This window comes from Apteryx mantelli, chromosome 8 (genome assembly GCF_036417845.1).
Source record: "Apteryx mantelli isolate bAptMan1 chromosome 8, bAptMan1.hap1, whole genome shotgun sequence".
In the NCBI taxonomy this organism is placed as follows: domain Eukaryota; kingdom Metazoa; phylum Chordata; class Aves; order Apterygiformes; family Apterygidae; genus Apteryx; species Apteryx mantelli.
The window spans coordinates 8,027,799-8,041,879 of record NC_089985.1 but is presented as its reverse complement, the minus strand read 5'-3'; the positions used below and the strand labels follow the sequence as shown (position 1 = coordinate 8,041,879).

At 41.2% G+C, this 14,081-nt stretch overlaps 1 protein-coding gene and 1 long non-coding RNA gene across 2 annotated transcripts in view; both read left to right on the top strand.

Annotated features, from left to right (window-relative positions):
- On the top strand, nt 1–9,271 carry LOC106486028 (uncharacterized). The gene is made up of 3 exons (XR_001292832.1): nt 1–78; nt 7,821–7,977; nt 9,098–9,271. It is a non-coding gene; the product is annotated as an uncharacterized lncRNA (long non-coding RNA).
- The window catches only part of PLA2G4A (phospholipase A2 group IVA), a 173,011-nt gene continuing 168,195 nt past the window's right edge, over nt 9,266–14,081 (top strand). Inside the window, exon 1 of the mRNA XM_067300519.1 lies at nt 9,266–9,302. The gene's annotated coding sequence lies outside the window, so the exon portion shown is untranslated. The remainder of the gene's footprint in view (nt 9,303–14,081) is intronic.

Sequence of the window (14,081 nt, the reverse complement as noted above, 5' to 3'; positions counted from 1 at the left end):
CGGGAGGCTGCCAAGGAGGTGGTTACAGCGCGGTTCATCAGGCTGCTCTTTCTGAAGTCGTGAATATCTGCCATTGGGGTAAGATCAAGGGAGGAATTTGTGGGAAAAAAAGGGGTGCAAGTCACTGATTTCTAAAAGCAGAAAAATTTGCGCTGGAGAGAGCATGTGTGCAAAGAACTGTTACTCCTGGCATCCGTGAATTAAACAAACTGCCCTCCGTGTTTTTCTTCTGAATGCTTGGGAGCCCATTTCCTGTTGCTGGGGAGAAACTCTGAAAATGCCTATGAACTTAGAACATTTTTTAAAAAAAAAAGAAAAAGCACCAAACAAACAAGAAGAAAGCACCCTCCCCCCAAGCTGCTTTTTTCCAGTGTAATTGTCTACATAAGTGTGGTAAGTCAGCTGACTAAGAGGCAGTGAGTTAAGATTTGGTTTCCCATCCTACTTAATACCTATTTAATTTCTATTTAATCTTCCATTGACACAAACTGTATGCTAAAGGTAAACTAGTGAGAATTTATTCTGCATCTGGTCAGCTGCATTTTGAAAGTCAGGGGACTGAAGTAAATGCTCTCTTCTTTTTTTATTTATTTTTTATTATTTTTTTTCTCCTTTAAAGGAAACAAGCACTTTGAAAACTTTCAAAGCTTTTTATGTTGCGACTTCGATGCATAATCAAAAAGTGATAGAAAGACGCCAGTTAAGAATCCTTCCTCCTATGCGAGGAAATGCTTTTTCTTCAAACTCATTACACTTAATTACATCAAATTTCTGCCAAAGGAATGAAAGAACCAATAAGGCAACTAACTCTGTTTAGAAACCATGTGTTGTGATTGAGAGCCCCTCTCCTGCTGTGACCTCTTTTCTCAAAGTAAAGGTGCCTGAATGGTGCCAGAGGAGCCAAAAAGCCCTGTATTTAGTTGCAGAAGGATTCCCTAAATAAGATCAATGGGAAACATCCATTCCTCCTGGGACCTTGCTGCAGGGCCTGCAGAAGTTGGGGAATCTTAGGGAAGCTGCAGGTTAGGCAGATCATGCTGTAGCCAGCACCACTGCTGTCCCCAGAAGAGCTCAGGAATGGGAGGCTGAGCTGAAGCACCATCCTGATAAGCTGCAAATGTTGCAGGAGGTGTGGCAGAGTCTCACCGATGTTTCCAAAATCTAGTCCGAGACCAGTTTTCATTCGCTTTCCATACAATAAAACAGGATGGGAAGTACGTCTTCACTTTCATGTGTTTTAATGGCTTGGACCAAAGCTCTTCACAGAGAAGTATTTTCTGAGTTAGCCAGCCCAGGGGACTCCATGTCCACTTTTTTTCAGAATTCATGTTCATATTCTGATTGTGGCGTATTTAGATTTTATCCATCTGGTTTTAATAATTTTTATGATTTTAATTCACTGTTTTGGGACATGAGAATAGAAACTCTTAACACTTTCAGCAAAATAGATTTAATAGGCTCCAAACCTGGGGTATGTTTATGTAAGCTACTTCCAGGCAGTAAATGGACAACAAAAATTGTGGAAATTTCAAGGGAATAGTGCTATGGCCTGTAAGACTTGGCTTGCTTCTTGCTCACTGGCGGTGTGTTCAGGTGCAAAGTCTGATGCACATGTGTACTGAAAAGACTTATTCTAGCAAATAGTAAAGTCATTTTGTGCTGCAAAAAAGCAGACTAACTCACTTGCTGTGGGTTTAGCCAGAGCTGGAAGAAGTGTGGATGGCATACAGCCTGGTTTTTACAGGTCTTTTGTCACCTGCTTCCCCATAGGGCACAAATTCAAAGTTGAGAGAGGAAGGAGAATCTTGTGGCTAGTGTACAGGACAGACTGCCATGTCCTCTGAGCTGGCTTTTTAGTTTTGCCACTGCCCTACAACGTAACTTTGTGAAGTAGCTTTAGGATTATGTTTTTTAAATGCTCTTATCTGTAAAGAGCAGAGAGGACATCCTTAGCTTGCCACAGTCTTTGGAGAAAAGTTCATATGAAGGCAGATGATGATGATGAACATTTTGTGCAGTGATGAAAGCCTTGTGGAGAAGGATATCAAAATAATTTTTGCAGTCAAAGTGGAAGGCAGATCACATTTTCTGAATTGAAATTTTGAATTCTTCTGGCAAATTACTGTTGTCCTTTTCACCCTTTTACATTTAAGTTTTTAAGTTTTTTAATATTAAACTTCAAAAATTTTCAGTTAGCCTCTGGGGCTGTGCTCACAGCCTGTAATCTGTGTGTTTGTGGCTATGGTAGTATAGGTATTAAAATACCAAGAAAGGCTATTTTCCTCTTGAAATGGTGCTAGAAAACTTGATATTAATTTAGTATTATTTTTAGTCATTAGATTGCAAGGGCTTCATTTGAATTTGCTGAGCTCTGTAGACTTCAGTAGGGTTACTGCGTTGTGGAGAACATCATGGAAGCTCTAGAGGATTTCTCCTATTACCACCCGATTGGCTGATGTGAAAAGAAAGAAATTCATAATTTTAAGGAAGGGTTTTGTGCATTACAGAAATCTAGTTCTTTTGCCTTGGTGAGGGATAAAAAAGCAGAGCACCTTGTTCTATGCCTTCTGCAGAGAAGTCCTTTCTTAGTGAGTTTTCTTCCTACCTGGATACACAGGCCCACACTGTCTAGTGCGTGTTACCGTATTGCAAAGTACCCTGTGGCCTTTTCTGAGGGAGGAAACTATAAATACTAGTGTTGGTATAATAGATGGGTGGGCTGCATTTCAAGGGTGGTGTGCCAGGCTATATTTTTCCTTTCTAAAATTAGAGGCTAAGCATGATACTAGAAACTCTGCAGAGACAGGGAGATGCTGCATCCCAAACAGGTAAAATGCTTCCAGTCTCTTCATTGCTAGCACCTTGCTTCAGGGTGAGACGACAACTCCCCCCTCCCTGATTCCTGCTTTTCACAGATCTCGTAGCGAGAGGAAAAACTCGCTGCTCCTGATTTCGAACCAGCTCTGCCATGTGGCATACAAAATGTAGTTGCCTTCTATTTTCGGTGTTACGCATACAAAATCCAGTGCATGTACATGGAATTAATGGCTTTAAAAAGAGGCTTTCACTCATTACACTTGGTGCAGGGATGCCGTCTTTGTAAGTGGATTTCTTGCTGGGAGGTGTGCAAGTAATGTATCACACTTATTAAAAGTTGGCGCTATTTGATTTTCTGGGAAGGAAGAAGAAAAGGGATTGAAGTGGTGACACGTTTAAATGAACGTTGACGCTACTGTATGTGATGGAGTAATGTGCATGTGCTAGATGATGTGAACGAGCCATTCTGATTGCTTAGGGCTGCCTTGCAAGTCAGAGCTGCCTGTTTAAGTGATCAGCTGCACATAGCACTTAGGTATCTGGAGAGAGTTCAACAGGAAATAAGATCATTCTGTATCTGTCATTTTAGCTTTAGTTCTTAAAGTTTTCTTCAAAAAGTTAGGCAAGATGAGTTGCATAACAAGGAAGTTTACTTTCTACTCACGCTAGCTTTCCCTCTGGATTTTCATGCTTTATGTAAGATACTGTTTATTTTGCCTTGACTCCAGTGTGATTCAGGAGTGGCATCCTCTCTCTCTTTTTTTTTTTTTTTTTTTTTGAACAGTTATAATGTTGAAAGGTTTTAAGAAAAAGGCTTCCTGCTTTCCTGGGAAACAGATAACAGATTCTACAACTTTAAGATTCAAATCATATGTGATTTAACACACACTCGTTCATATCGGGAGCAAAAATACTCAATTTTAAATTGTTCAGAAGCAGAGAAGTCAAGGAGCTCGCCTCTCTCTCCAATGTACAGAGCAGCATAAAGCACAAAGAAATAGGGAAGAAATGTGAGCAAGAAGCCAAGTGTCTTTTTTGAGCAAGGAGGAAAATGGGAGAAACACACATAACTTGCTGTGTCTCCAAATGTATAGATAATATGAATATATGCCTTCCTGTTTATTTGGAAGCACAAACATATTGCTGCAGGGAGGAGTAAGCTTTAGCCTGAGACACAGAGGTCGTCTTTCTTCAGTGTTTCTTCAGTGTTCGCCTTGCCCAGGTGGACTTCCAACACCTACCTGGCGTCCAGTCTGTTGAGTTCTTCATGTCGCTGGAGAGCCTGTCCACAAATCCCTGAAATCTGTTTGTACAATGTTCCATAGGCATAGGAGGAGCAAGGGCATAATTAGGTTGTGAGAGGAACAAGTTCACTCTTTTGCTAGAAATTCTATAGTAATCATCTAGAAACTGTGACTACTGAAACTTCTTAGTCTGCTGCAGTGCTAGTTTTCTTGAACTAATGGATGCATGACAGTCTACACTGGAGGCAGATATCAAGAGTGGTGCAAAAGCTGGTGTGTTCCAAGTGAGGGAGAGAACGAGGATGAGCAGAAGAGGATCGTTGCTGAAGTATGAAAGAGAAGGGAGAAGAGGGGACAGCTGAAGGTTCACAGCCAGAACTACTAGTGACCATGGAAAAATACACCACCTTCCTGAAGATTGTGGCATGGTCTCTATCCTGAAGCCTTCTACTTAAGAGGCTTACATAGTGAGACACATCTTTCCCTAAAACATTGTCCAGATGATTTCTTTTCTGTGGCACATCTGATACCACTGTAGAAAAAGGGAGATGTTCTTTCTCCTGATTTCTAGGAAACTGGCTTTTTGAGATCCTGAAGTCCCTCTGAAGTGATCTCTGGTACGCAAGCACTGTCCTGTGTAATCAGCTTGTGCTACTTGGCAGAGTGATTGATCATCCAGATAAGTCAAAAAAAAGAAAAATCTAGAAAAAAATCTCAATTCATTATCAGCCCTTTCAAATCTCTATTTTGGGCAGGATCTTAATGCATTGCAGCTGCTGGTTTGTACACTTGCCTTGGTCCTCCAGGATGCCTGTGTCCTGCAGGCAACCTGACCGGCAAAAACAAGCTGGGTGGGATGAGATAAACAGTCATGGAAGTTATTTAGTCTGAGCCACAATTGCTAGGGGCAATAGGCTGTTTGGAAAACACAGTCTCCATGATAAAATGTTATTGATGATTTTTTCATCACCCCCTTTGAATTCTGAAATGTAGGCTATTCCCAGCCTTGGGCAAAGTTAGAGATGACAAAACATTTTCACAATCGTCCCCTTGGACTCCTGAGTCTGTGGTTTGAGGGAAATTCAGTTGCCTTCATGTAGGATTCTTGCAGTGCCCCACGTGGAGAGGTCCGTGTGCGTCCAGCACAGCTGCGGAGAGCAGAACACCACAGTGTGTCTGGCCATCACACACACGGCCTTTTTTCTAAATGAAGTGGTATGGCCCCAAGGATACAGTGAAAAGTATGTAAATGGTAAGATAATGATATGTTGCATATACAGCTTGTGTAAAAGTTGATGCAGGCCGTATGACGCAGACAGACACAACATTTGCAGGTAAAACTAAGAGGTTTTGCATTGAATTGCATTGAATTGTCCGATCACCTCTACTCTCTGAGGCCACCAGCTTGTTATGCTTGTATCACAGACTGTCTCAATCTATAAAATAACTACTGACACGGACTTGTTTTTCTTCTTGCATATCTTCTAGATGCGCTTTCCTGTCTCCGTGTCATTTACATTAGTAAAAAAGTGCCTCCTTTACAAGTTATTCCATCTCCTTTACAAATGATTTTATATTATAGATTTCCATATTTCAGCACGGTGACACATTAAAGTGGAATAAGTTGGCTAGCTTACAAATTTAAGTGTGAACTTCACCCAAAACATGACCTGAAAACAAAATATCTTTTCTGGTGTTTGTATGGCCTTACTTTTGTTTCTTAAGCTCAATATTTAAATTTTCACAGACATCTCCTTGTTAGGACTGTGAAGGGGAAGGACATGAGAAACGTTAGGGCGTGATGATATTTGTCCAGCACAAAGTGGGAAATGCTGAGACCTTTCAAGCAATGGGTATTTTCCTATAAGATTTCCTGGTTGATTATTAGTCCAGGAAGAACTGTGTAAGCTCAGAGAAATGCAAGAAAATGATTTAAACAGGACAATGAATAAAATTTCCTTAAAATCTGGAAGAAAGTGAAGTAACCGATATTTATATGTTTGTTTTCATGAACCTGTTTTGCTTCTCTTGCATCCCTGTCCAGAAAAGAGCCGTTTAGGAATGACATATTATGATAGATGGTTTTTTTTTCCTGATAGTATTTCTGGCAAACATCATAAATGCCAAAACCCAATTCTGACGTCTATTTATATCCCCAGGAGTTTGGCATTTTTCTTATGCTGAGCATACAAAGAGTTGAATCCACCTGACCTTCTGGGTCCTACCACAACGTTGTCTGAGACACTTAAAAAGAAGAAGAAAAAAAGCCATGAAGAATGTAAACATAAATACAAGAAATATAATTACAAATATGAGTGGCCTTGCACATCTCTACAAACAGTTTTGAGGTTTGTCCTTAGCTAAATTAGGTTCGCCATCCCGCCTTACTCCATGCTCTCAAACCATACCCCTTATTCTCAGACGGACTCACACTCTCCATTAAAAAAAAATAAAAAAAATAAAAATCCCACAATATTGTGCTCTCTGACTTCATAGTCACAGCATGTAATTATAGATGCTGTTGTTGGAATGACTACAGTAGGGAGCGAAGTTACACATGGCAGTCTGGATTTGATGAAATGCTGTATACATCAGCAGGACTCTCCAAACACTGCAAGAACGAAGAAAGGTGCTGTGCAATCTCATTCTACGAAGAGTTTCCTTTGGAAACTTTCAGTCTTGTAAAAATGACTTTAACCTACATTAAAAATCTGAAGACCCATAGTGGCATTCTTGTCAGGCATGCTTGGAAAGTGGTGTAATGGATCTCTAAAGTTTAATTATAGCCTCTGATGCTAATACTACCCTATTCCAGGCTTTCTGGCAGGGCTTCTATCGAAAGCAGGGATGTGGTCAGCTGAGGGAGAGGCCTCGAAGGGGAGATGAATGTTTGGGAAGAAATGAGATGGTTTGAGATGAGGGTGGTCTGAAGCTTTTTGCTTCCATGATTATTGCCATTCCCATCCCACAACTGGTTCTCCCAGCAGGCCCAAACTGTTGAAGGGAGCTGAAAAAGAGAAAGCTGAAGTGTGTCAGCAGCAACATTGTGTGCTATAGGACTGTGCAGCAGAACAGCCATGGGTAAAACTTGATTTATGGTGCTGAATATGCACCTGCCAAGAGTGAAATATTAGCGGTTGCTAGAAATCTCAGTTTGAAAGAAAAGAACTCATCATTGCAATAATCAATTTGTTAAAAGCTGTTTTGATTAATTTTTCTATTTTTTTCCCCACGAAATTGCAATTCTTGGGGTTTTTTTACATTTTTCCTCTGGGGAAAATATTTGCAAAGGAAAAAGAAAAATACTTTGGAGAGCTTTAATTTAAAACTTTGAAAATGTTGAGTTAAATTTTTAGACAGTCTTCACGTTTATATTTTTTATTTTCTGTATGACGTGTCAGTGACAGCAGTGAAAAAAATGTTATAATTTTTTGATCCTGTGCCTTATAGTCTGTTTTTTCTTCTACTGTGGTTTTAAAAATAAAGGCAGCCAGCAGTACAGATTTGGACATCTTTTCTATTTCAAAGAATTTTTGTTTGTGTCTTAAGAGCTTGATCTGATACATCATATGTTACTTTTCTAGAGACATCATTAAGATAAAAACAGTGAAATATTATAACATGAAACAACAAATAGCGTAGTTCTGTATTTGCAGATTTTTTTGTTGTTGTGTTACTCAGAATTGGATAGAAAAATAATTTCAGTGTTAATTTTTTTTAATGGAAATTCTACATTTGAAGGAGCTTTATTTATTGCAGATAAAATCAGATGGGAACTTCCAAGTAGCCTGACTGCACCACCTCAGGAGTCACACTAATCTGCGAGCCCCATGGATTGTGTGAGCTCTGAGAGAAGTCACATGTGAAAGACCATATGCGATGTATGGAGCTTGTCTTTGGAATGGACAACAGCTGGGTAAGAACTTGTGGGTCAGGGTCAGAGGAGAGGCCAGGGAGGGTGACATTGCAGTGGGAGTGTATTACACCTGATGACCACCCGATCAGGGCAAGGAAGTGTGCAAAGGTTTCCTAAAACAACTTGAGGAAGTCTCTGGACCCTGGTTCTTGTGGGGGACTTCAACGTCTGTGACCTCTGCTGGAAGGCCAACACGGCAGGACACAAGCGGTCAAGGAGGCTTCTGGAGGGTGTCAGGGATAACTTCTTTATACAAGTGGTAGTGGATGGAGCAAGCAGGGTGACACACGGCTGTAGCTGCTGTTCACTAACAAGGCAGTGCTGTTTGGGGATGTGATGAGCAGTGGCAGCCTCGGCTGTAGCGACCATGAAATAGTGGATCTGGAGGGGGAAGAGGAAGGAGAGCAGCAGAAACCTGTGCTTCAGGCGAACAAAGTTTGGGTTATTCCGGGAACTGGTGCTTGGGATCCCATGGGAGGCTGATCTGAGGGGTGAGGGATCTCAGGAAAGCTGGCAGCGCTTTGAGGACAGCTTCGTGCAAGCGCAAGAACTGTCCCTCCCCAAACTCAGGAAGATGAGTAGACATATCATGAGACCGGCCTGGCCAAAGTGGGAACGCGCAATGGGGCTCCTGCACAAAAAGGCAACGTGCAGGAGCTGGAAGCAGGGACAGGCCACCAAGGAGGAATTGGGAGACGTTGGCCAGGCAGGTAGGGAAGGTGTTAGGAAGGCCAAAGCTCAGCTGGAGACTTGTGAGGGGCGCCAAGGACAACAGGAAGAGCTTCTACAGCTACACGAACAGTGAAAGGCTGAACAAGGAAAACGTGGGCCCGTTGCTGAATGGGGCAGGGGATTTAGTGGCAGAGGACAGAGATAAGGCAGAGGCAGTCAGTGCTGCCTTTTCCTTAGTCTCCAGCAACTGGGTGTCCCAGGCCTTGGTGGTTAGCGAAAGGGTTCAGGGAGGAGGAGAAGAGGTAGCAGCAGTGGGTGAGTGTTGAGTCAGGGGTTACTTGAAAGCCCTTAACCCGTAGAAGTTCCCAGGATGTGATGGGCTGCATCGGAAGGTCCTGAGAGAGCCGGCTGATGTCCTTGCAAGGCCACTCTCTATCTTCTTTGAAAGGTTGTGGAGACTGGAGGAGGTCCATGATGGCGAGAAAAGGAAATGTTGTACCCATCTTCACAACAGGCCAAAATGATGGTCCAGGGAATTATAGGCCAGTCTTTCTCACTTAGTCTCTGGAAAACCATGGAGTGAGTCCTGCTGGATCATGTTTCTGGGAAGGAGAAGAAGGTGACAAGAAACAGTCAGCATGGACTGACTAAGGGTAAGTCATGCCTGACCAACCTGAGTGCTAGATTTGTGTATGATTAGTACATGCATCCGTTCCCCTTTCCCACCCCTTAGGACAGGAAAGGAAGAAATCTCAGAAACAAGAAGAATAACCTAACCAGGGTGATAGTGATAGTCTCACCACACTGGTAGCTGGGCCAAGCTCTGCACTTCATTTTCCCTTTGTCCCTGAACACATGATGGAAGGAATCAGCTGTCAGTCCAGACCAAACACTAGAGTTGGTGTAAAGGTCCGTATACCTATATGTGAAAATATTTGTATATTTATATATGCATGTGCATATCTGTGTGAATAGCCGGAATGATTTCTGGATGCTTCAGTAGTCTGCAGTTGTACACAAAATTACTGACAAATGACTTCATCTTTTTACTGAGCATATTTGCATAAATGACTAATGAGGGAGTTGCATGCTATACAGAAAGTTAGTGTAGTGGTTTGAATTATTTAAACAGCAAACTTCTTTCAGGAGTCATACCACTTTTTAACCAGACATTTACTGGCTACTCTGTCATACCTTTTCATTTTTATACAGTATACATTACAGCTAAGTGTTTTTGGATGGAATTCTGCTTCTTAGTGCCAGTACTCTGTCTAAAAGGGGTCATCAGTTCTCTCTGAGGTGAGTGTAACTCGTCAGCAATTTAGATGACCAAATTCAACAGAATTATTATGATTCCTGAAGGCCACCTTCCTGTAAGTATTAGCCATGGAAATAAAGAAACCAGGACTGCAATAAAAAATAAAAAAGTTAAAGCTACAGCATTATGCAGGAGAAAAAAATAAAAATAATAGTAAAATTAATTAGCACCAGTTAGCACCAACATTTCATATGCATGCATCTCCAAGCGTGTAATAAAATGAACAAAATAATGCAGACAGTTATCCAGGTTTTGTTGTTAAACTTTTTTTTTTTTTTTTTTTTTTTTTGCATTTAAATATATCATTGGGTAATAAGTCTGTGAGGGAATTTTTAATCAGGAGCCTTTCTGTTCCTGTTAGCTCTGGTAACCCAGTAAATATGACGTTGCCTTTGCTTTAACAGTCCGCAGGCTTTGCGTTAAGCTAACAACACAGATAGACTTGTCAGGCTCGTCTGGACTTGCCTTGGCATGCCTGGAGCTTTGAGCTTGTTTTGCTACAAAAGCAATCTTCCAATGACCAGGTGACAACTGGCAGATTTGTTTCAGCTTTTGCTTAGCTTTGTACAATTGTGTAGTGTTATATATAGTTCTTAACCAACAGATAATAAAAACAAATAGTCGTTCTATGCAGAATGAACCGTCTAAGACGCTGGGACAAAAGCTCAGTGTGGGGAACAGGCATAGGAGGATAGCCAAGGACTTGAAAGCGCAGGCACAGGATGTTAGCAGAGGCACCGGGGTTATGAACGCAAATCGCAGATGGTCAGTTGCTGGTTGTTAAAAGAATGCAACCTCAAGAGCTGGGTAAAACCAGTTTTAGGGAAAACAAAGAGAGCAAAACCAAGTATCCAACATAACACATATAAGAAATTTAGATATAACGTGGAACTGCAGACCAATGAATAAAGAGCAAAGGGGTAGTGCGTGTGCAAACATGTAGAAATGAGGAGGAAGAAGCCATCAACATCATGCTCCTCCTAGCAAAGAAGAAGGAGTACCCCCACTATCAGCATCATACTCCTCACCACGAAGGCTCAGGACTCCAATGGCTTGTCTTAAAGCCCCCCACCCCACTGAAGCCATCAGCATCAGGACTTGGGAGGGCAGTGACGGGGGTGAGCATAACCTAGAGGAAAGGGTGGATATGAGGATGTTTGTGCTTATCAGTCTAACTGCTAATTTGAACTGTGTTAGTATCATTGTAATGGGACTAATAATAATTCTTTGATTAGACTGTTAAGATTTTAATTAGACTAACAAAAAATCCTTGGCTTTGTGTGTAAGGTGTGCTCCTTTGGGTCACATAAACTGTGCAAGTTGTAGTGCTACAGACTGAGGGAGAATTTGGGCAACTGAGTCTGTAAATTGGATGAAACAATTGGTAACACTTTCTAATAATCCATTTCACCCAGTGTTGGTCTCAGTATCTCTGCTAAAGGCGAGGACTAGAAAACAGTTGCTGTAGCTCTGTTCTTTGCCTAACATAAATTAAACACCACCATTTGGCCTCGGTAGAGTTTTTACAATTCTCAAATCAAGAGTGTGTCTCAGTGCACACCTCTATTTTCAAAATTATATTCTAATATTAACAGAAAGGTAAGGTAAAATCAGGCAGAGCTATGTTTGAAAAACAGAATTAAGTTTTAAAAAAGTTTCTGTTATATAACTAGCTAGAAGGCTGAAAGTATAACTCATTCCCAGTGTCTAATATCAAGTGGAATGGAATTAAACAGAGCAATATCCTGCTTCTTCCCTCTGGGAAAAGAGATTAACAGAGCCAAATAAAGCGTAACTGATCAGCTGGAGTTCAGCTGGAGAATTTGGAGGAAATAAAAGAAAAAAGAGCTACTATCTCCAAAAACAGCTCTGATATTAGAGTGTATGTTGGGTTCTGTTTCATTTAATGTGTCTGCAATACAGAAAGACAAACAGTATCAAAAAAGGAGTTTTGTATGGATCACTGATTTGACAGGTTTTATCTCCCCCAAATTCTTCCCAATGATGTAACTCCATAATAGCCTACAAAAAGTTACTGCTTCAGAAAAGGAATGCAATAGCTATTTCCATCTAGCTTTTTTATAGTGGTACTGGTGTACTACCAGTATGGAAATCTCAGTGTGTTTACAAGGAAGTTCAGTGTCACTTCATTTTACAAGTTGGAAGCTGAGGAATGAAGGAGTGATTTTTTTCAGGATCACTTTGCAGAGCAGTATTAATGCCAGGAAAGCAATCCTGGGGGATTTTCTCCTTCCTGTTAGTACAGCGCTTTACCCAGTAAATTGTGCTGTCCTTATTTATGAAAAAAGTAAATAAGGATATCTCTTTCCAAAACTCATTTGGGAGTAAGAAGCTTTGTGGTGGTGTGATTCTGGAGTCAAGGCAGGGGAGTTCTCATATGTTATTATTACAACTAATGGACTTGAGTCTGCCTAGGAGCTAAAGCATAAAGCTGAAGTTGAACTCAGCGCCATAGCTGAACCAAATATTAATCAAAAGGAGGCTTATGGAGGTTTTCATAGCACCCCACAACTTTGATGCACCCCTGAACTCCGCCATAATTTCTTCAGAAAGCAATACTGGTCTGGAAATCTTTCTGAGAAAGGCTCTTTTCATAAGTACTTCTCAGAATTAGGAAGGGAAGCTTTTTAACTGTTCAAGAAATCCATCTTTTTCACAATAATTGCTGCATTAAACTCAAGCAAGCTGGAAGAGTTCCTCTTTCGCTCCCTTTTTCCTGGGTGCTTTCTGTCTGCATGTTGGTAAGCAGCTGCTTGTGGAGTGCAGCTAACCAGGCGGCACATCACTCCTAGCGAAACGATTTGGGGATTTTTTCAGCAATACTCAGTTCCCATAAATGCATCTTTTATAGCCTCCTCAGGAAGTTTCTCAAAAATGGGATAAAATCTGCAGTTATGCTCTAAGGAGACTGCAACTATGTGTATTCCCTGCTGGGCAGGTATGCTTCGGGGTGCGTGCAGCGGTCCTGCTCCCCAGATGTGTTTGGCTGCTTGGGGGATTTTGGGGATCATACACTGGACTTCTCCCTGAACAGCCTGGAAGGAATGGAAAAGCATTCCTTCAAAAGGAAACCCACATCATAGGGAGGAGTCAATATGTTTCCCGAAAGTAAACCAGGGACCAGGCTTGCAGAGGATGAATCTTAATTGCTTTCCTGGCCCTGCCAGTGGCTGGGACACGCATCCGTGGAGTGAGGAGAAATCTGTGCAATGAAGCCTTCTTCAGGAGGAGCGCAAGTTTTATGGCACTGAAAAATTCAGGTGATTCTTCTCTTTGCAAGGCTAGTTCATGTGAAAATAGAAAAAAATTGAAGACAGAGTAGCTTATTTTGAAAATCTCAAAACATTAACATTATATAAAATTCTTCTTAATTTGGCAGAAATTTTGAAATAAGCCCCCACTCCAAGCTAACAGTCTTGGAGTCCAGTATGAAACACTTCAGTTTCAGTTAAGTAAAATGTTTTTTCATGAGTTTTTTTTTAAATTCTTGAGCTACCGAGTTGTTTTTAAAATAACGTTTAAAGTCAGTTTGAAACAAAGTTGTTTTTCGATAATATGCAATTGCCAGCAACCAGAAGGTGCATTTGATTCCCTTGGCACACAAAAGCTAGGAGACTGACGTTCATATCCCTACTCCAAACTGGATAGGAACCTGCCAGCAGTCCAGCGGAGCATCTCAACAGGGAAGTGACTGTGAGTCTAATCCCGTGGGTGCTTTGCCTCTCTGGGGGCGCAGCTCTCTGCACACGGGCAAACAGAACCGTGAGTGCACATACACACGTGCAGGCACGTTCATGAAGAATGTCAAAACCTCATATTATTTTCATGAAACAAAATCCCCGTTCTTTGGCCAGTTTTACTTCTAATCTAGCAGCTATTTCACTTCGGGCTATTCAGATTCTATATGCTGTCTCTGAGCTTGCTTTATTTTGCATGCCTTTCAGCGTGCAGTTTATGTTAGATTTATGACTGACATCAACTAATTTATATGTAGATTTAATTGTAGGTAATGTTTTCCCGTTCCTTTCTGAAGCCTACCTGGTCCAAATGTTGGATCATGCTGTCTTCAAAAGATTTTTTTCCTATGCCTTGG